At 37.7% G+C, this 21,103-nt stretch overlaps 1 pseudogene; it reads right to left on the bottom strand.

The window, feature by feature from the left end:
• Window positions 1-13,464: 13,464 nt before the first annotated feature.
• On the bottom strand, window positions 13,465-21,032 carry LOC128103195 (prolactin-5A1-like; annotated as a pseudogene).
• Window positions 21,033-21,103: the final 71 nt, after the last annotated feature.

Below are 21,103 nucleotides of genomic sequence, written 5' to 3' on the forward strand. Positions count from 1 at the left end.
GGAATGTTCACAAAGTGCATGTGTAGCTCTCAGACATTTGGACCATACATTAATTCTGAGCTGGGCTTGTAAGTCATGGTCTTCAGTCTTGGGGTTCCTAATGATTGTCAACTGATCAGACTCTCACTACATTTTTTTTAATTAAATGTTTTTTTGTTGTTGTTTGTTTTTTCGAGACAGTATTTCTTTGTGTAGTTTTGGTGCCTGTCCTGGATCTCACTCTGTAGACCAGGCTGGCCTAGAAGTCACAGAGATCCGCCTGGCTCTGCCTCCTGAGTGCTGGTATCAAAGGCGTGTGTCACCACTGCCCAGCTATTTTTCACTTTTTAATTCAATGTCTGATGTCAGCATTTTGGTCACACATGTGACAAGGACAGCACAATTCTATTTGTTCATCTTAATCCTGATAAGACGATGGAATGATTTTAAACACCGAGATTGAAGAAAGTCCTGTGGTAAGCATGCTGCCCCAGCCTGGAGCTGCCAGCTCATTGCTGTGCGCCTGTGGCTTTGTACCCTGGCTGAAAGCTTTAGATTTTTTTCTTTGAGTCTGAGTTTTACAATAACCCATGAGAAAACTGGACCTAACCATCAAACCATATTGAGGAAATGGATAGATTGTATGCATTATTCCCCCAGATGCTGGACTAGCAGCTTGTGGAGGGAAATTGCTAGCCCCGAGGACTTTGCACCTCACCAGTCCCATCTTACACATCTGTGAGCCTGGAGACAGGGAACACATCTGTTCTGAGGGTCACTGTCAGCAGAAGCACTTCACCTCACCGGTCCCATCTTACACATCTGTGAGCCTGGGGACAGGGAACACATCTGTTCTGAGGGTCACTGTCAGCAGAAGCACTTCCTCTTACTTTTAAGAACTACATTTTGTCCTTGATGGCTTAAGAGATATCCTAGTAGTTTGATTTTATTTCTTCTCTGCTCTGTATCACTCCTCCCTTTCAAATTTGCAATCATGCCCTTTCTTTTCATCATCAGTTTTCTTTTGACAGACACTGACTTCTAACACATCAACAATTGGTAATCTCAAGAGAAGGATACAAAAGGTATGTCCCACCTTAAATATTCCTTCTAACTCTAGTGATACTTCTGATCTGAAAGTTTTTCTGATATAAAAATGTGAGCCCTTGAAACCATGTTCTGCAAACGTTTAATGAATGTAAATAAATACAATTGGAAACATGTAACATAAAATTGGGAATTGTTAATTTATGGCTGTAAAAATCCCTAAACTGAAGTAACCAACATTATACATACATACATATATATATATATATATATATATATATATATTCAAGATAACTAAGCAATCTTTAAAGTGAAATTAAAACAATATCAGAAATTGCACTAAATATAATATTTCAAAGAACATGATGCCTCACTGAATTCATTTATTTTATAACTCATAAATAAACACACATATGCACACAGGAAGCCTCATTTATCATTGGAGGAATTTTCAGTATAAATGCAATACTGTTTCACATTCCATAAAGATCTTATAGCTATTATAAATTCATTGTTCTTGAAAATAGTATCAATAATATAAAGGGAAATAGTTAACAGTAGCCTAATTTTCTGTTTTAACAGTTACTTGGCTTTAAGCAGCTTCTTCAAATGGTGTAAGATATACATACATCTGTTAGCACTATATACTTTAGGCTGAGAATTGTATGTTTCATTAGTTTGATTCAAGTTAGGCAATTCATTTCAGTGACCTGTAGTGAGATGAATGCTACTTTCTTCTTTCTGCAGATCTGACAAATCAGACTCTTGGAGGTTTATGGTCTCATTCTAGGTGTGGTTCTCAATTTAGCTGAACTGCCATTTTGAGATGTATTATTCCTTTTTCTAGAGCTTTCCAGTGCATTGAAGATTGTTGTTACAAGTCTACTGTGCCTCAGGCAGTTGCCTTATATATCAAAGATTAAAATGTTTTCTAAACCTGTGTGATACCAAGAAATTATTCTCCCCAAACACAGCTTGATAAAGTTATAAATGATAGGATTAGAGGAGCATAAGGGAAGAATTACTTACAGGACAGGGGTTAATAATAATACCCGGAATGCTCCCGCAGTGCTAAGTACTCATCTGAATTACCTGAGATTGTCCATTGTTTGGAGCAGGGAGGGGATCATTGGGGCAGCTCATTGGAATACCAAATAGAATCTCTTTGCTTGGAGTATACCGTTCATCCTAGAAAGATTGAGAACGTTTAATGATTTGGTTTTTGAAATTAAGAATATTCATCCTTGTACAAAGTATTAATGCATTGGCTACATTTGTACTTTTGAAAAGAGAGTACATTAGAAAATGTTAAAAAAAAGTAAGTGACCCTTTATCTACTTTTCCCCATTAGATCTATAATCTCATTTTCATCTAAATTTCTAGCCTCTCACCCTTTCCCCTTACTTACTGTTCTCCTGTGTCCTTATTCTCCCTTAAAGTTACTATTTGGAAAGCAAGAATTACTAGCATAAATAATAAATAAATACTTCCTGGTCCTCTGGCTTTTATATATTTTCTGCCCCTTTCTAAAATGATCCTTAACCTTTGTGTCTTCTAGATATGACAAGGAAGCTTACAACCATAAATCTCAACAATATGGCTGCTTAAACAAGACCTAAACAATGATAACCAGTTGACATGCCAAAGGGGATGGGGAAAAATCTCACAGGGCCTCACCTGTAGATTAAGAGCTACAGACAAAGATCACTGACAGGGGATAAATTAGTTTGCTTCAGGGATAAGACCTCCAAATGGTTATCCAATGCCAAGTGGTGAGGCTTAAAAAGAAACACATACAAGCTGCTGAGATGAAGCCATATATACACAGCCAAGAAGAATGGACAGCTGAATTAAAAAACCATCAACAATTTCCAGAATTTAAAATCCTGAATCACGACATGACACTAGTGGAATTCAGGTGCTTCTGGTACATGGACTGCTCTCACCCAATGTGAGGTTGAACTATTGACCTTGTGTACATCCTACTTCACAAATGAGTCTGTCAGATATGCTAAGCCTATAGGCCGAAGATGATGCCCCAACACTGTGGAGGAACCTCAGGTGACTGTCCAGGCAGCTGGCTGTTTCTGTCAACTCACAATTTTTTGGAAGTTGCTTGCATATACTTCCTGTTTTTATTTTTTTGTTAGCTAATATTATTTCCTTCTTGGGTCTCTGAGGGAGCTGAAGATTAGTTAGTTATAGTTAAAGATTAATTAGGATAGAAAGTGAATTAGATACAATAGAATAGATAATGGAATTATTTTCTCTGAATTTGTCAAATACAAATGAACTTATATTGTATATAGTTATTGTACTTTTGTTTATAGTTTTTCTTATGTTAGTTATAAGCTTTTTCTTTTTTTCTTTTTATTAAAATAGAAAAGGGGAAAAAAAAACCCTACTTCTCCTATGTTTCTGGCTATTTTCTCAGTCCAAGCATTAGGGAGAAAACCTAATATGGCAGGAAATAAAGCTTATGTAATTTGAAAAAAAAAAAAAAGAAACACATACAAGCAACACTAAATGGATTCAACAGAATGCACACTTATATATTTATTTGCATATCTATGAAGCAATAATAATTACAGAGTAAGAGGCTGTTTGAGAGGGAGTGGTGTAGGAGAAGGGTTCACATGGGAGGAATTGGAAGGAGGGAAAAGAGGGTGGAAAGGAGGCAATTGTATTCCAGTTTAAAAAACAAAAGCCTGTAATACTGGGGTTGGATAGATGGCTCAGTGGTTAAGAGCCTGAACTGCTCTTATAGAGGACCATAGTTTGATTGTTATCAGATGGTTCACAACCTCCAGTACCTTCAGTTCCAAGATATCCTCTTCTGGCCTCTGTGAGCCCTGAACATACAAAGACACAGACACAGACACAGACACAGACACAGACACAGACAGACAGACAGACAGAGACACACACACACACAATTAAAAACAAAACAAACTACAAAACACCAATTGTCTTTCTTTAGGACTTGAGTCCAATGCCGTGGGACATAAATGTCCATATTTATTAATCTTTCTTGCTGTTAGTACAAACCAGACATTATAAAATTATACTTTGTCTTTCAATTACCTCTGAATCTATCTCCCTTGACCATGAAAGGTGATAAAAAGTTTAGAATTAAATTGTGTTGATTGAAACGTCATAAAATCTCAGCATAATATTTTAAAAATATCACACAATGAAAAATTGAAAGGGCAATAAATATACTTGAATGGGTACATGCCATTCAATATTTATTTTTTTTTAAATATTAAGGTTTCTTGAGTGTGTATTATTTAATACACCTAGAGTTGAAATTTAGTAATCACCAAATTGTGAAAGTTTAGTGAACTGCTAGAAATATTAATCAATCCTAAGGCTGTCAGTCAATAATGAGGAATAAAGGCAGGTGTAGTGATTAAAACTGACAAATACGAGTATGTATTTATTATAGATACTGAGGTCTGCTGCTCATAGTCATGGATGAACTGAAGTCCACCTCTACTGTGGCCACCTTAACTGACTAGTAGTACACAGTGTACAGCCTTGAAACCCCGTTCATCAAGCAGGGAGGGCTTGCTTACAATGCTAAACCAACTCTACTTTGGTAATTGGAAACTAATGACCCCCAAGTTCTTTAAAAGCAGCTCAGGTTTCTGACAAGCTATTATTACAGTCACCATGGCTTTCCCTTAGCTGTCATTGTTTCTTTCATTCAATTCTTCTCCATTGTAGCTTTTCCCTGTAAAGCAATTCTTTACTATGTGTCTTCTGTGAACCACATGAAGGATGCCAGTGGAGACTGGCCCCAGCACCCAGTAACAGGAAGTCGAGTCCTTCTGTGGCCACACCTTTTAGGGCTTTGTGTCACAAACAGAAATTAAACTTTAAAAAGCAATATATTATATCACTGGAAAACTCGTTGACTTTTTGCAAATAAGATTTCCTGAACCTGTCCCATCTTCCTTGTTCACTTCTTCGTGGCAGATGCTTTTCTATATCTGTGAATGGATATTATTTGAGGTTTTGTTCAATGATGCTTTCTCAGTTCAGCTGTAATGCAGCCTAGACATTGGCACAAAGGACAGAAGTAAATGGACTACTTACAAAATATCTCAATGATTCTGAGGAGATTTGGTAGATGCTCTCAGATAAGATGGACGTTGTCTTCAGCAGATCCTGAAGTAACAATTGGCAGCACCTATTTCCTACCTTTGCGAAGAGGTGGTACTCTCCCACAGGAGCAGGCTTGACAACAACAGCAAGAGAAGGGTACCTAATGGGTGGAAAGAAATCAGCAAGATGGGTCAGTCTATTCCTGAGATTAAGTGATTTCCTCACTGTCCTCTTGCTAGATGTTTTGGGAAGCAGAATGCTGACCCTGAAGGTGTTACATTGCACCTACTCCATCTACACACATATGGGCTATCACTGAGTATCTGTGGGGTCAATGCTAGCTCAGGATGTTGCCATTACCAGTAAAGAACAATACTTTGTCCTTGATGGCATGATAAGACAATTCCTAGGACATGGTATGCTTAGCACACAACTTCCAAACTTGTGACAATGATCCAAGGTGATTTTTGCCTCAAGTTACTTTTCAGCAGATGGGCACATACAGACCTCCAACATAGCAACAATTACAATTTCAAGAGGAAAAATACAAGAAATAAAAACCACCTTCAGTGGCCATTTGGCTTTTGCGACAGTTTGACAAAAGATTTTCTGATGAAAATGTGAGTCTGGTGAAGTAATTTCCACAGCAACTTTCATAAATGAAATTAGAAATGTTCAACATAAAAGATGTAATTGTTGGAGCTATGGTGGTATTTTATTTGTACTGAAATGTGATTTTAATTGTATGTTAATAAATAAAGTTGCCCGGGGGTCAGAGCTATTAGAGTCATAGCAAGAGCGTGGCGGTGGTGGCACACGCCTTTAATCCCAGCACTTGGTAGACAGAGCTAGGTAGATCTCTGTGTGTTCAAGGATATAGCCAGCATTGGAGACGTACGCCTTTAATCTTAATCCCAACCATAGAAGACCTGGAAGTCTCTACAGACAGGCAGTGACAAGGCAGTCATGTGTTTGGGTTTACAAACAATGAGAAGGCAGAACAGAAAGACTATATAAAGACAAACACACAGGAAGTAGCTCTTTTTCGGAGAGCTCTCTTGGTTGAAGAGGATCGCTGAAGCAGGAAGGGTAAGGCTCTTAGCTCTGACCTCTTGGCTTTCTTCTCTGAATCGGCTCTGTGTTTCTTATTTAATAAGATGGTTGGTTACATCTACATGGAGCTGCAAAGAAAGATTAATGGTTAAGAGCACTGGTTGTTCTACAGGACTCAGGTTCAACTCCCAGCATGCACATGGCAGCTCACAATCACAAACTAGAGCTCCAAGGAATCCTACACCTTCTTCTGGGCACCAGGCATGCAGTGGTGCACAGATCTGCATGCAGGCAAGACACTAATATAAATAAAATAAAAACCTAGTCCAAATAAAAAAATCAATTAAAGCTTCATGTATGGGGAACTTTCTAAACTTGAATAACTGAAATAAATATATAAATAAATTTGTGCAATACACCAGGTAAGCAGATAATCTTTAAATATAAAATTAGAATAATATTGTCAGAATTCACATCACTTATAATTTTTCAAAGAAAATGCCACTTTTGTGAATTTATTTTAATATTGATCAACACACATAGTCATTGCCATTTATCACTGGAGAGATTTACAAAACCTAAATTGAATTAAAATAGAATCACATTTTTTATTTTACACTGTATAAAAGAAATTTCATGATTGTTATTAATTCATCTTTCTGAACATGTCCTCAAGCATATAAGGAGAAATAGCTCTAGCAGTCTGTCCTTTTTACAAGGCTGTTTGATATTAACCAAATTCTCAAAGAGGTATGAGACACACATCTGCTAGTATAAACTAGACTGCGCAACTAGAAGTTTAGTTTGGTAGATTCAAGTTAGGGAATTATGATAGCATATATATATATATATAATATTCTATCTATTGTTATATATAATATTATAATAATGATAGGATCAGAAGATATTATTCTTCCCTGAAGGATTTATGACAACTTGGAGCCACAGACTCTTCAGGTCTCATTCCTGTCACACTTCTCAATTTCAGAGCACAGCCCTTTTTAGGTGGGTCTTTTAAAATGCTTTGGAGCTGTCTTGTGCATAGGTGACAATGTTGACCTCTCTCTAATGTTTAACCTAAGTAGAAGAACACACTCAACTTTTCCTCCTCACTTCATTGTGACAACACATAGTGTCTCTGCAAATTGTCTCGTGTCCCTTGGACAAGCAGCAGTCACTGACTGAGGACTAGTGATGGAAGAGTCTGCTGTGTCTCTGCAGTGTTCCCACACAGCCATGATAAGTGTCTTAGGGTTTCTACCACTATGATGAAACACCAGGACCAAAAACCAAGTAGCGCAGGAAAGGGTTTATTTGACTTATACTTCCACATCACTCTTCATCATTTAAGGAATTCAGGATAGGAACTCAAACATACAGGATACTGGAGGAAGGAGCTGATGCAGAGGCCATGATGGGTTGCTGTTTACTAGCTTGCTTCCCCTGGCCTGTTTTCTTATAGAACCGAGGACCACCAGCCCAGGGACAGTACCACCCACCATGGGCTGGGCCCTCCCCCATTGATCACTAATTGAGAAAATACCTTACAGCTGGATTTCATGGAGGCAGTTCTTCAACAAAGGCTCCTTCCTCTCTCATGACTCTAGCTTGTGTCAAGTTGACATAAAAAAAAAAAAAAAAAAAAACAGCCAGTACAACTAGAAAGTTCTTCTTCTAAAGGCTGAGTGACACCAACACATCATTCTATTCAAGTACAGATGAATAACATTATGAGCATAGGAAGGGTTTATTTAACAAGAAAGTGGTTGAGTTGAGGAGAGCTGCATGTCTGAAAAACTCAGTGTGGATATCAAGCCAGGATTCCTGCTTCACTGGAGCTCTGCTTTCAGTTAAATTTCCACTTGAATACCCCAGTACACCTCTCCTTAACAGCAGGAGTTAAGTTCTGGAGTTAAGTTACAGATAAAGCTCCCATGACTCTACCTACCTAGGGAAGGTTAATAGTCTCATTGTCATCACCACACCTCTAGGTATGTCTTTATTGCCCCTTGACTAGGCTCCAAGTAATGTCATATGTCAACAAGTCACTTCTTATCCCTAATGGTGATGGTAGTGTCACACGTAGAGGAATATAGTTTTTTTCCTAACTGCAACCACTTATTCAGCCTCCTCCATGTTTTTGAAAACTCTCTTGCAGTGTTTCCTGAACCATAGAAATGACAGATGTTTATGATTCTTTTAAAATCGTATTATTACTGTGTCACAACACCACTCATTTATTCTCAGCAGTGGAACAGGGATAAGTCTCTCATAGTAACCTCCAAGCACCATATAGTTTGTCTCTGCAACCTAGGCTAATGATATCAGCAATCTATATGTATAAAATATTTGAGAATGCTGATGGGCACATCAGATCTGTTTCTATACACCATAGTAAAAGCTTCCCTGATGACCCTGGAAACTCCCTAGCCACAGAGTTTTGCCTAGCTGCTGGATTCCCCACATAGAACAGGGTTTACATCTAAGCACAGAGTAGTTGGTTGCACCCATAAGAATTGTGTCACTATTATGCCACTGGTTACATTTTTGCATGGCTTTGTGATTGCAATAAGATGCCACTGAACAGGTTTGTTGGTATATCCATCATAGTGTGATTGGCACTGCCAAACCCCAAATCACACTGAGATATTAACTCAGGTCAGACTTAGTTTTTCATATCAGAAACCAGAGCATATAATATCCTTATCATTTGGCTCTTACCATGTGGTTTTGTTGCACATCTCAGGGTGGTGGCACTAGTCTTTACTGCATGAAGGGTCTTAGAGTCTCCCTGCTCAAAAATTTGATAGTAATAATCTTGACACTGGCTTTTTTCAATAACCATATGGCTTTTATGCTCCAAGTTCTTTACATATGACAGAAAATATGAGATATGTTTTCTTTGTGAGTCCACTCATTTCGTTAAACCTAATGATTTCCAGTTCCATTTATATTCCTGTAGATAATAAAACTTTCATTCTTTTTATGACTGAGTAAAATTTCACTTGTTATGAAAACATATACACATACATGTACATATATATTCTTTAAACTCATTTTAAATTTATTTTATGTATGAGTATTTTGCCTGTATATATGTAGTTATACTTCATGCACACCTGGAGCCTGAAGATGTCAGAAGAAGTCAACAGATCTTCCCTGGTACTGGAGTTAAGGATGGCTGTAAACCTATCTTTGTTGGGATTTATAGTGCTGGGCTTAAATACCATGTCTAAAAATAACTTGGGGAGGAAAGCATTTATTGTAGCTTATAGTTTCATACCATAGTCTATCATTGAAGGAAAGTCAGAGCAGGAAACATGTGGATACTGGGCGCCAAACCCAAGCTGAGTCCTCTATAGAACCAACAATTGTTGTTAACTGCCAAGACATCTCTCCAACTCCATGTTACTTTTCCTTTTATGCACTTATTTGTTGATGGAAATCCATGCTTGTTCTTACCTAGATCTTGAATAGTGGGACAGGCAACATGAATGTTCAGTGTTTCTGCACTATGCTGATCAGATCTCTTCCTTAATTCAGAGGAGTGGTATAGCTGGATTATGTGGGAGCTCGAAGTTGTTTGAGAAGCTCACATTCTGATTTCCATTATAGCTGTACTATTTTACATTTCCAGATGCAGTGTATGTTGTTGTCTATTTATATACTTCCCAGAATTTATTGAATTTCCTGTTAGAGTCATTGTGAGGAAGCTCTTGTCTATGCCTGTGTCTTGAAAGGTTTTCCCAATATTTCCTGCTAGCAACTTCAGAATTCCAGGTCTACATTAACATTGAGTCTCACATGGATTTTGAAGTGTTATTCTAATTATTCTTTATCAATAAAAATTCAGGAGTCAGATATTGGGGTAAGAACCTGAAGGATCAGAGAAGCAGAGAAGCAACCAGTTCGCTCTTCCTGCTCTGTTTCTTCCTCTAAAAGGGCATATATCCTTCTCTGCCCTGCCTTACTACTTGCTGTCCTATTTGTCTATAGTCTTCCAAAACCACCGTGGCTAATTTTGGTCAGCTAGGGGCCAGCTCTGCCCTCTGACTCCAAGCAAACTTTATTGGTCAGAGCACCATCAAAATATCACACAACGGAATTTATTCTGTACAAGGTTAGAAATGGGAATGTAGTTTCCCTGAAGCATGGATTTTTGAGCACTGTTTGATGAAGATCTTCTCTTTCTTCTAGGATATATGCTGGGAACCTGTCTTTGTTTGGGTTTGTATTGCTATGCTTAAATACCTTGTCCAAAGGCATCTTAGGAAGGAAGGCATTTATTGCTGTTTACAGTTCCATACCAGAGTCCATCACTAAAGGAAGTCAGGGCAGGAATTCAAAGTAGGAACCTAGAAGCAGGAACTGAAGCAGAGGCCATGGAGAAACACTGCTTACTGGCTTGCTCTCCATGGCACGCTCAGCCTGCCTTCTTGTACAGCTCATGGGCACTTGCCTAGGAGTGGCACTGTCCCCACTGTGGGATTGGCCCACTCACACCAATCATTAATGAAGAAAATGTATTACAGATTTGCCTACAGGCAATCTGATGGAGGCATTTTTCTCACAGGAGGTTCTTCTTCCCAGACATCTCTAGCTCATGTCACATTGATAAAAACAGCAATAGCAACAATAACAACAACAACAATAAATAAATAACAATACTAGCAGGACAGAAACTTTTGACAAAATCAGGGGGCTGTAGCTACATGAGTCTGTTTCTAGGCTCCTCTTTTTGTTACACAGTGGTGCTATTTCACTTAGTCTCTTGTTGGATGATTCAGTCTCCAGCAATTCACTCTTTTCAGTCTGTGTTATTTTAAATAGCTAACTGAATAATGTATGTTGCTCTCTTAGATTCCAATTCTGTGCGCCATATCTTGCACTCTACAGTTAAGTCCATCCAGTAGGATTTTTCTTTGTTTTTATCCTTTTTATGTGATTTGGAGATAGTAAAGTGTATAATATTTGTGTTTTTTGGTCATTTTTCTGTGGTGGTTCATAGTCAATGGCTGGCTTTCATAAAATGTCTGAGATTTCAATGTTTTTGGTAGGATCATAATCTCATTCCTTGATTCTAATAAGTTGGATCACATTAACTTGTGATTCTAAGTGAAATTGTATCATGTCTTATTTTTAAGAAAAACTCATTTTTTGTGACAAATTTTTAATGGTTTTCATTTTTTATTATTCAATGAAAAAAAGAAATTATGAAAAATTAATTTTGTCAGACACTGATGTTTCTAAAGTATCAGTGAGGAAAGCAGACCCAGAAAGACAAATACTGTGTCTTATCTCCTTTCCATGATTCCTATCTTTAGATTTCAGAAGTGTATTTATTACCTGGAGTAACTGCAGAAACTAGGAAAGTACAAGGAGGCAATAATAGGACAGGGTGGCCGAGAGACTATCAGGACATAAGCTACATGAAGAAGGAAATCGGAAAAAATGGGAGTGGGACTTTAATCAAAGTGGGGAAGGGCAGTAAAGAATGTGCGATAGTTTAAATGTGATTGGCCTCCGTAAGCTCATAGGGAGTGTCACTGTTAGGAAGTGTGGCCTTGTTGGAGTAGGTGTGGCCTTTTTGGAGGAAGTGTGTGACTCTCTGGGTGGGCTTTGAGGTCTCCCATTGCTCAAGCTATGTCCAGTGTGGACACAGACTCTTTCTTCTGCCTGCAGATCAAGATGCAGGATTCTCAGCTTCTTCTCCAGCACCATATCTGCTTGCAGATCACCATGTCCCACCATGATGGTAATGGACTAACCCTCTGAAATTGTAAGCTACTCCAATTAAATGTTTTCCTTTGTAAGAGTTGTCGTGGTCATGGTGTCTGTTCACAACAATAGAAAACCTAACTAAGACAGAAGACAAGTAGGGAGGATGATAAATAACATTAAGGGTGTTTAAAAAGGTATAGGGAATCATTTTAAATTATATATAATACATATAGGTATATGTGCATACACACATGTATAGCTTAAATAGAGTTAAGCTTCTAAGGATGATAATGTCCGTCCCAAGAGCCATAGACTATGTAATAAAAGCCCCAGTTGCAAGCATAGGAAATCTCGTTTCCAGTTGTTGATCACAGACTTCAAAATGCAGGCTGTTGTCCTTGGTTGTTTATCAGAACTGGGAAGTAAGTCCCTTGTGCTTAGGGTACACAAGATTGAGAGGATTTGAGCTGAAACTGACCCAAAAGCTTCCTGCCTGAGGACCAGCTTTCATAGTTACCTGAGAGTGCTAGGAAAGCTGCCAGCAGAGGAAAGCAATCAATAGTATTACTTAGCTGTGATGCCTATAAACCACAACAACCAGTGTGGCAATCCTCTGCTATTTTGTAGCAGATGGAGATCATTACAGAAAGCAACACTTTATCTAAATGCAGAGAACATGGTGGCCCACGCCTTTAATCCCATCACTCGGGAGGCCTAGGCAGGTGGATCTCTGTGAGTTGGAGGCCAGCCTGGTCTACAGAGCGAGATCCAGGACAGGCACAAAAACTACATAGAGAAACCCTGTCTCGAAAAAAAAAGTGCAAAGAACAGCTGGCCATGAGGTGCCCATCCCCAGTTGATACATCTACGACACAACACCCAAAATTAAGGCTGAGGGAACACAATTGAAGAGAGATTGGAAAGAATGTTAAGAGCCAGAGGACCAGGGAGTCTACTGTAAGACTATGTCTTCTATATATATGACATTGAAATTATACCCATGAAAATTCAACATTATGGCTGCTTAAACAATTCCTGAACAATTCTAACACCAGTTGACACTCCAGTGTGGATGGAGAAAAATCACATAGGGCTCCACCTGTAGATGAAGAGCTACAAACAATTAATGACTACTAAGCAAGGTAGAATTAGTCTCCCCAAGGAATGCACCCCTAATTCATTATCCAATATTATATGGTCAGTCCTAAAAACATACATACAAGCAACAACAAATGGATATGACAGGCTGTATTTGCATATTTATTCATTTATACATACATATATGTAGCAATGATATATGTATATAAAAATAGTAATTAAAAAGAAACAATATATTTTATAGAGAATAGAGTGAGGCAGGGGATAAGGGAAGGTTTGCAGAAAGCAGATGGAAGAAGGAAATGATATAACAGTATTATAATTGAAAATAAAATTTAAAAAAGAAGTGGTGCTTACACTCAAGCACACGCTGAAACTCTACAAAATTTAAAGAATCTTTTAAGGATTATATCAGTATGAACTGTCCCAGAAATGGATAGAAAGGATGGAAGCTTTTCATTCATTAGACACAATTTGGTGTTTCAGGATATTGACATAGTCAGATACCTTTTGGGCATCACTGTGCAAGCAGAAGAACAAGCTATGTAAACCAAAAAGATGATTTCCTCTTTGGGATTACTGTACATATGTCTCTCCTGACTAGGCACGGTAGTTCTCATTTTCCTTCTGTTTGGGGTAAACCTAATCACAAAATAATAGTCAACCAGTTATTAGTTATATTATTAATATTTGTTAGTCTTCATTACTTTTAAATGTTGAATAGTATTTTGAGGAAAATTATTAAGCCAAAATCTGTGTTTTACGAATGTGGACCAGGGTACTATAAAACTGTTATTTATCTAAACACTAGACAGAAGAACCCATGCACATATTTTTTGCAGTGTGGTTGATCCCAGATGAAGTATATCATTACAGGGTAGACAGAATCATTGCTTAACTATTGACACACTTTTGACCAAGGGACAATGGAAGATCTAAAGTCAGTTTTCTTGTGAGGAATTATTCCATGTTCTCAGTGCTACCTCTGATGTGCTATTCGTATTTTATTAGTTTTCTTGGGAGACAATTTTCCTTTCTTTCCTTCAACAATATCTATTCTCCATAAATCATGGACATGAAGCTACAGAAATGACAGGGATTGCACCTGGTGAGATAAAATGCTTTCAGTTTAGGCATGATTGTGATAAGATGTGCTGAAATAGTCAGGATACTTTGACTCTGCCCAGGAAAGACACTGTCCAAATTGCTTCTAGGAATTATTAACATTTCTTAAGATCCCTGTGTTGTGGGGTGTTGAGTGAAGCACTTTTGAGAAGTTTGAATTGCCCCATATCCTTTAGTCCCAAGACTGTCTATGCAATTACATGCCTAAATTTCACTGTGGCAGAGAATTAGTGCAGAGTTCAGTTTTCATTACAGATGTTACAGTTTTCATGAATAATAAAAGCAAGAAAGTTTAAAGAGATGATTCACCTGGCTGAGTATAGTCTTAATGTCTTGCAGATTTTTTTGTGAGTCTTTTGATTTGACCATCAATCAATGCAACTTTTGATGTGGTAGCATAAGGAGTTCCATCAAGATCAGCCATGTTGTTTGCTACATGGTACAGAACAGCATGTACAGGCAGCCAGTATTCTGATTGTCACATTCAGAAGGGCCACAGGCTAAGGGAAAAACAATTGAGCATCACATTAAAATAAGTGTACAACTGCAGGTTGAATTGTATGTGATAGCTAGTGTAGTTTTCATGGCTTGTGAAGCTTTGGTGATTAATTGAAGCAAAATTGAATTAGTGCTTTGCCAGTGTCTAACCATGGAGTAGCTCTCAACAAACACCCTCTCCCTTCAGTTTTTCTTATGTTTTACAGTTACTGTTGTGCATAGCAGATATACAGAATGCTGGTTCCAGTAAACCATAAAGAACAGATTATATATGGGTTACATGGACATATATGATGATAGTTATTAAGTCATATTGAGATTGGTTATGGGCGGTCATCAGATAAGCAGACTATAGTAAAAATACACTAGCTCTGCCTGCCTAGTTATGATAGGCCATATTTGTACCCCATGAAACAGGAACAGAATTTTACTGGACCTGCATGCAAAGACCTCAGAGAGTGGTGTCAGGTAAGAGTGAAGAAGGAGGCAGAAGACCAGAAATACAAGGAACATCTTCCAGGTCAAGAAAAGTTGATGTCATGGTCAGTAGTGTACAGTGCTTTCCAAGGAAGTGCTTTAGTAATTATAAAAATTGCAACACTTCTTGCTTTTCTTATGCCTGCCTGTGAGAGTAAATTTAATCATAAAAATTTAAATCAGTTCAAAGTCTCTTACATAATAATAGTTCAATCCTAATGATAAAGCTGTGATAAAATATCCTAATGACAAGGCAGTGATAAAATAAGGTCAATTTCATGAACAATTTATGGATTTGCTTTAAAGTTACTCTAAATTTTATTTTGTGTGTACTTTATCAGCTGTATGGTATGCTTTTCATGTGTGCTCATCCTTTCTCCACATTCCTGAAGGTGTGCTTACCTTGTCTCAATGGTACCTGTTTTCAGGTGGTTGGGTGAGGACTCACCTGCATTCTTTGAGCTTGCTTTTTGCTGTTTGGGATGGAGAGGGATGCAGTGTGGCAGGTCATGGTGGGCTTGTTCTGGAACTTCTGGCCTGGATCATATTGCGCATCCTGGAAATGGTGAAAAAATTTAGTTAGTTGGAGTTTTGGAATTGAGTAAATAAATCCATGAGCAAAGTATTAATTATTAATGTATTTTCTATGTGTGCTTAAAAACATTTATTGTATTAGTTTTTGGAGAATTTCAGCTGTGAGTATCATATTTACATAATTTCCACCCCACACTCTCTTCCCTGCAAATCTTCCTAGATTCTCATTCCCTCTCAACTTTATGATCCCTTCTTTATTAAGGTTACACATGCACACAAACAAATATACATACACATATATAAATATGATCCCCTAAGTCAGTTTAATATTGCTCACAGATACATATGTTTGGGAATAGCCACTTGGGATTGGACAACGCCTGAAGGGGCTTCTTCTTGAAGAATACTGTTTTCCCATGTATTGGAGGCCACTAATCACTTGTTATTCTTTCTGTAGGGGTGGGGACCTTGGGAAACTTCCCCTATCTATGAAGAGTACATCGAGTTTCTAAATGAAGAAATTAAAAAAGAGACCCTTGGTCTGTTTATTTCTTTTCATTGGAGATGTAATCTAATTTTCACATCTAACCTATTAGTTTCTCATGTCTTCACAACTTTACAGTTCTGATTTCTCACTTTCCTAAAAGTTACTATTTGCAAAGGAAGCACTAAAACACCAAATCTACAAAACACTATTTTAATGATTGTCTTTCTGTAGGATTAGAGACCAACACCCAGTAATATATGTCTTCAATCTCTTGATTCCTGTTGGAGCAAACTAATACACTTCCTTTAATTACACATTATGAAATTGTATATTTTTTTCTTTTAGCACTGGATCTATATACCATGAACATATAAAATTCATAAAGAATTATGGATGTAATTATGCTGATTGCAACAGAATCAAAGTATAATATCTTAGGAAACACTATACAATGAAGAAATTTAAAATGTAAAGATATAATTTAATATTTAACCATTAGTTAATATTTAATTAACTAAATTTAATTAAATATTAATTAATTAAATATTAACAATATTTAAATATTTCCTATATATCACTTACCATATTTATTATTTAAATTTGGTAGTTAGCAAAATTATGAGTGTTTTATGAGTTGTTAGGGATCTTAAGATGAAAGGTTGCCAATCAGGAATGGAGAATGAAAAAAATAAGACAGCTACATAGTAGCCTTGTGCTCATAGTCATTGATGCTGAAGCCCTCATCTATTTTTGCCTCCTGGACTAACTTAGAGCAGATAAGATCCAGCCTTTAAAGTTCATTCATCGGGAAGAGAAAGCCTGTTTATGTTTCTAATCCAGCTCTCATTTTATAGTGTTAAACTTACGTCCTCAAAATCTTTAAACAGTGGCTCCCAGATTTGGAGATTTTGAAAAGCTGTTTACTATTACTATTAGTGTTGTTTTTGCTGTTTTCCCCACTGCCTGATACTGTTTCGGTCATATTTTTTTTCCAGTGTAAGGGATTCACCCAATTTGATTCTCCTTTATTGTATACCTGCAGTATCTAAGTGAAGAATGCCGGTGGAGACTCCCCAGAGCACCCAAGAACAGAAAGTCAGGCTCCCTCTCAGCCCTTTTAGGGATTTATATCAAGAGTAAAATAAAAAAATACATTATGGAAAGATCTTTTTAAAATACTTTCAATTTAAAAACAATTAGTGATTTTTATAAAACTCTCATTGCCCCCCCCCTCCACATTTAGTGACTGCCGCGTTCTTGTGTCCGTGTGTGTATTATTGAACTTTGGTTCATGTTTCCTCATTTAAGTTGCAGTGCATCCCAGTCACTGACGTCAGAACCTTTTCATGAAGAAGCCAAAAGTAAGGGAAGGACTTACAAATTCCTTTAGCGTGTCTGAAGAGAGGAGGTTGATGCTCTCAGATGTGGTGCTCATCTGAGAGTTGTCATGTTAAACATGTAGCTGAGGACCTTCTGGCAGCCTCCATCTTTCATGATACACCTGGGCACAGAAGCCACATTCCCACACATGAGCAGCAGCAGCAGGAGTGCCCCGATATAAGAAATGAAATCACAGAGACTGTGAAATCACAAGAGTCACCTTGTGTGGCTCAGCCTTCTCTAGTCCCTGTGTCCTCTTTTGAACAGTGTGGTGTATTTGAGTTGGAGTGAGAAAAAAAATAGATCTTCCACTACGGAAATTAGTCAACAATTTGCAGTAGATGCCATGATAAGAGAGGCTCTAGGACCTCTGCTATGATAGCACACACCTTTAAAATTTGTGACAATGATATGTGCCAGTTTCCTTATCAATATGCTTTTGACAGACATGGACCTAAAAAAGTCAGTAGTTTGTTATTTTAAGAGGGAAGAAACATCAACTGTCACTATAAAAAAGAGCTTTAAACTTCAATGATACTATAGCAAAGTGTTTTCCTGTACTGAAATGTGAGTCTTGGGCTGGGGAGGTGTCTTTGTGATTAAAGTGCTTGCCAAGAAAGCATGAGGGAGGAATTTAAATTCCCAGATTCCAAGTGAATGTCTGAATTGTGTAGTATTCCAGTTTGCCTATAATTGTACCTCTGTAAGGTGGGGACTTGGAATCCATAGCACAAATTTTCTAGTATAAGTAGCCATCATGGTAATCTTTGCATTTCATTGAGCATTGGTAGCTGGAGGGCCAGCCCCCAGCTACCACCAGGGTATGCAAAAAACAAAAACAAAACAAAACCATGAAGGTGGCTAGGGCTTAGGAAAAATTCTTATCTACCTGCAGGATAAAGTAAGAAAGCACACACGCTTTCTGATGGTAACTTTCTTTTTTACTTCATCTTAAAAATGGTCTCTGACTCTTTCTGACTCCACCTAGCTACATATCTTCACACTGCTACATTCTATACATACAACTACATATCTTTCTTTACATACATATGGCTATACAACTCTATACACAGTTACTTCTGTTTTCACATGGCTACACATCTTTCTTTTACATACATTTCTCTTCTACATCTCTTTTCCATATAGCTTCATCTTCCTTGCCTCCACACAGTTATAAATCTCCACATAGCCACAGTTATACATCTCATATACATAGCTCTCTCACTATATAACACTTTATACTGTTCCTACACACTCTCATACAGCTCTTTGTACAGTTCCTATATGTAGCAGCAGCTCTTTCACATGGCTCTCTCTCATATTCACTCACACATACATACTTCTTCATTATTCACTCACTCCTTACTCACTCTCTCTTTTACCCACTCACTCTCTCACACTTCTTTCTTGCTTCTTCTTTACCTCTCACTTAACACACACACACACACACACACACACACACACACACACACACACACACTTCACTCACATTCTGCAGCAGCTCTCACCATAGCTCTACACAGCCATCTCTCTCCACACCACCGCTGCTGTCTCACAGCCAAACTCTGGACTATTGTTAGTTACATTTTTCGAGCCCTACCCATATTCATGACACAAGATAAGTCAGGTGGTGTCCTTAGGTCAATGACACATGGACCCATGCACGTAGCTCTAAATTGGTGAGGGATCCCAGACAATTGGCTGAAACTTGGGCGGTCAGGGTACTCGCAGAAAGAAAACTATTGCAGGGAGCTATGGAGCTATATCTCAGTGTAAACTGTCTGGCCTGGATTTAGCAATAAACAACACCTAGGAGTTAGTCTTTGTGTATCTTCTACAGGGGCAGCTAGTCTATTTTGAATCTGCTCTGATGTCCAAAATTAGCTGTCTGTGTAAAAGGTGTCTTTATGACTGAGAATCCTATGTCAGTCTGGGTAATGTAAAATATCCTAGTATTATTTCTATACATCACAATTTTACAGCCTAAACAGAAATCATCTTCCTGAACATCTACAGCTATATGTGTGCCCAATAAGTGTAAAACATGCTACCGAAGGGCTTTGGAAAGAACTCCACAGCTGTTCTTATTAGGAAGGCATAGCAATGGCACCCAAGAAAGTTATGGGCAGAAAACAAGCAGTCATTTACAGTCAATAACCCCACAACTTTGCCAAGTGGTGGCCCCCAACGGGGAATCATGCATCTGGTGGGTTGACCTGTTAAATACTAGTTGTCACTGCTGTATATTCTCACAGTCCTCTGCAATGGAGAGATCCTACTTCCATGACTAAGGTTGAAGAATTATGGAGAATGATTCCCTATATCAAAATCTTCATTGTCCATGGCACACAAATGAATATCCATAAATGTACATTCTACACATATCCATGAAAATAAAAAGTTGAAACAAATTGCAAGCCTTCAGGAACTAAATTTTACAGAAACCTTTATAAATGTAACTTGCAATGTCCAAAATTAAACTAAAAAATTGTTAAAAGATTTATGTGTAGGAAATAACTATACTCAAATAGCTAAATAATTAAATATATATCACAAAATGTATAGTGTACAAGTTAACTAAACAACATATTAAATGTAAACTTAAAAATATTTTTCAAAATTCATAATGCCTTTAATTTTTCAAAGACATGATGCCCTCCCCTGAGTTTATTTGACACTTGATGTACACATACACACACATACACACACTCCTACTATTAATCAATGGAGAGATAAACAAGGTCTAAATAAACTACTTTTTTCACATTTTAAAGTAAATCCCATAATTGTCATTAGTTCATTTTCTTGAAAAAATTATCAAGAATGTAAAGGCAAATAGCTAGCAACTATAGCCTACATTTTTTTGTTTACAAATTTATTAAGATTGAGCCAAGTTCTCAGTGCCCTATAAGACACACATCTGTGAGCATTGTCTGCCTCTGCTGAGTATTGGAGGTTTTATTAGGTTGACTCAGGCAGTTCATGGTGCCTTGGAACCTGAAAGTGTTAACTGTATGATTCAGGCATTGTGGTAAATTAAAACCATAGGCACCACTGGCCTCATTCCAGCAACAGTTCTCAATTCCAACAGCACAGTAATTTTTAGCTAGACCATTCCTTGTTCTGGAACTGCCCTGTGCATTGGAGGTTGTGTGGACATCTGTCTAGTTTCTACACACTAGAAGTCAGTAGTACACTAACCTTTTCTCCCCACTTCAAACATACACACACACACACACACACACACACACACACACACACACACACACACACACACACACTTTCTACAGTTGTCATTTATTTCTGGAATGAGGAAGGTTAACATTTTTAAGAATCACTGATCTAAATATTCTGCACAGTTTCTTTGTGCAGCAAAGATTAGAATGTTGTAAGTACTGCACAAGAGCAAAGAAAGTGTTCTATACGAGTGGCAATTGCTATAAAATTATGAATTCATTAGGCTTTGAGGAGCATACGTGAGAGAATACTTACAGAGGTATGGTTGAATGGAAGACAGCCGCATCTGTGAGAAATCACACCACAGTCTGGATACCAACTGAAGAAAGATGCTTCAGTCGAACCTTGCCTTCAAGG

Source organism: Peromyscus californicus, unplaced genomic scaffold (genome assembly GCF_007827085.1).
Source record: "Peromyscus californicus insignis strain IS unplaced genomic scaffold, ASM782708v3 Scaffold_8__1_contigs__length_139910024, whole genome shotgun sequence".
In the NCBI taxonomy this organism is placed as follows: Eukaryota; Metazoa; Chordata; class Mammalia; order Rodentia; family Cricetidae; genus Peromyscus; species Peromyscus californicus.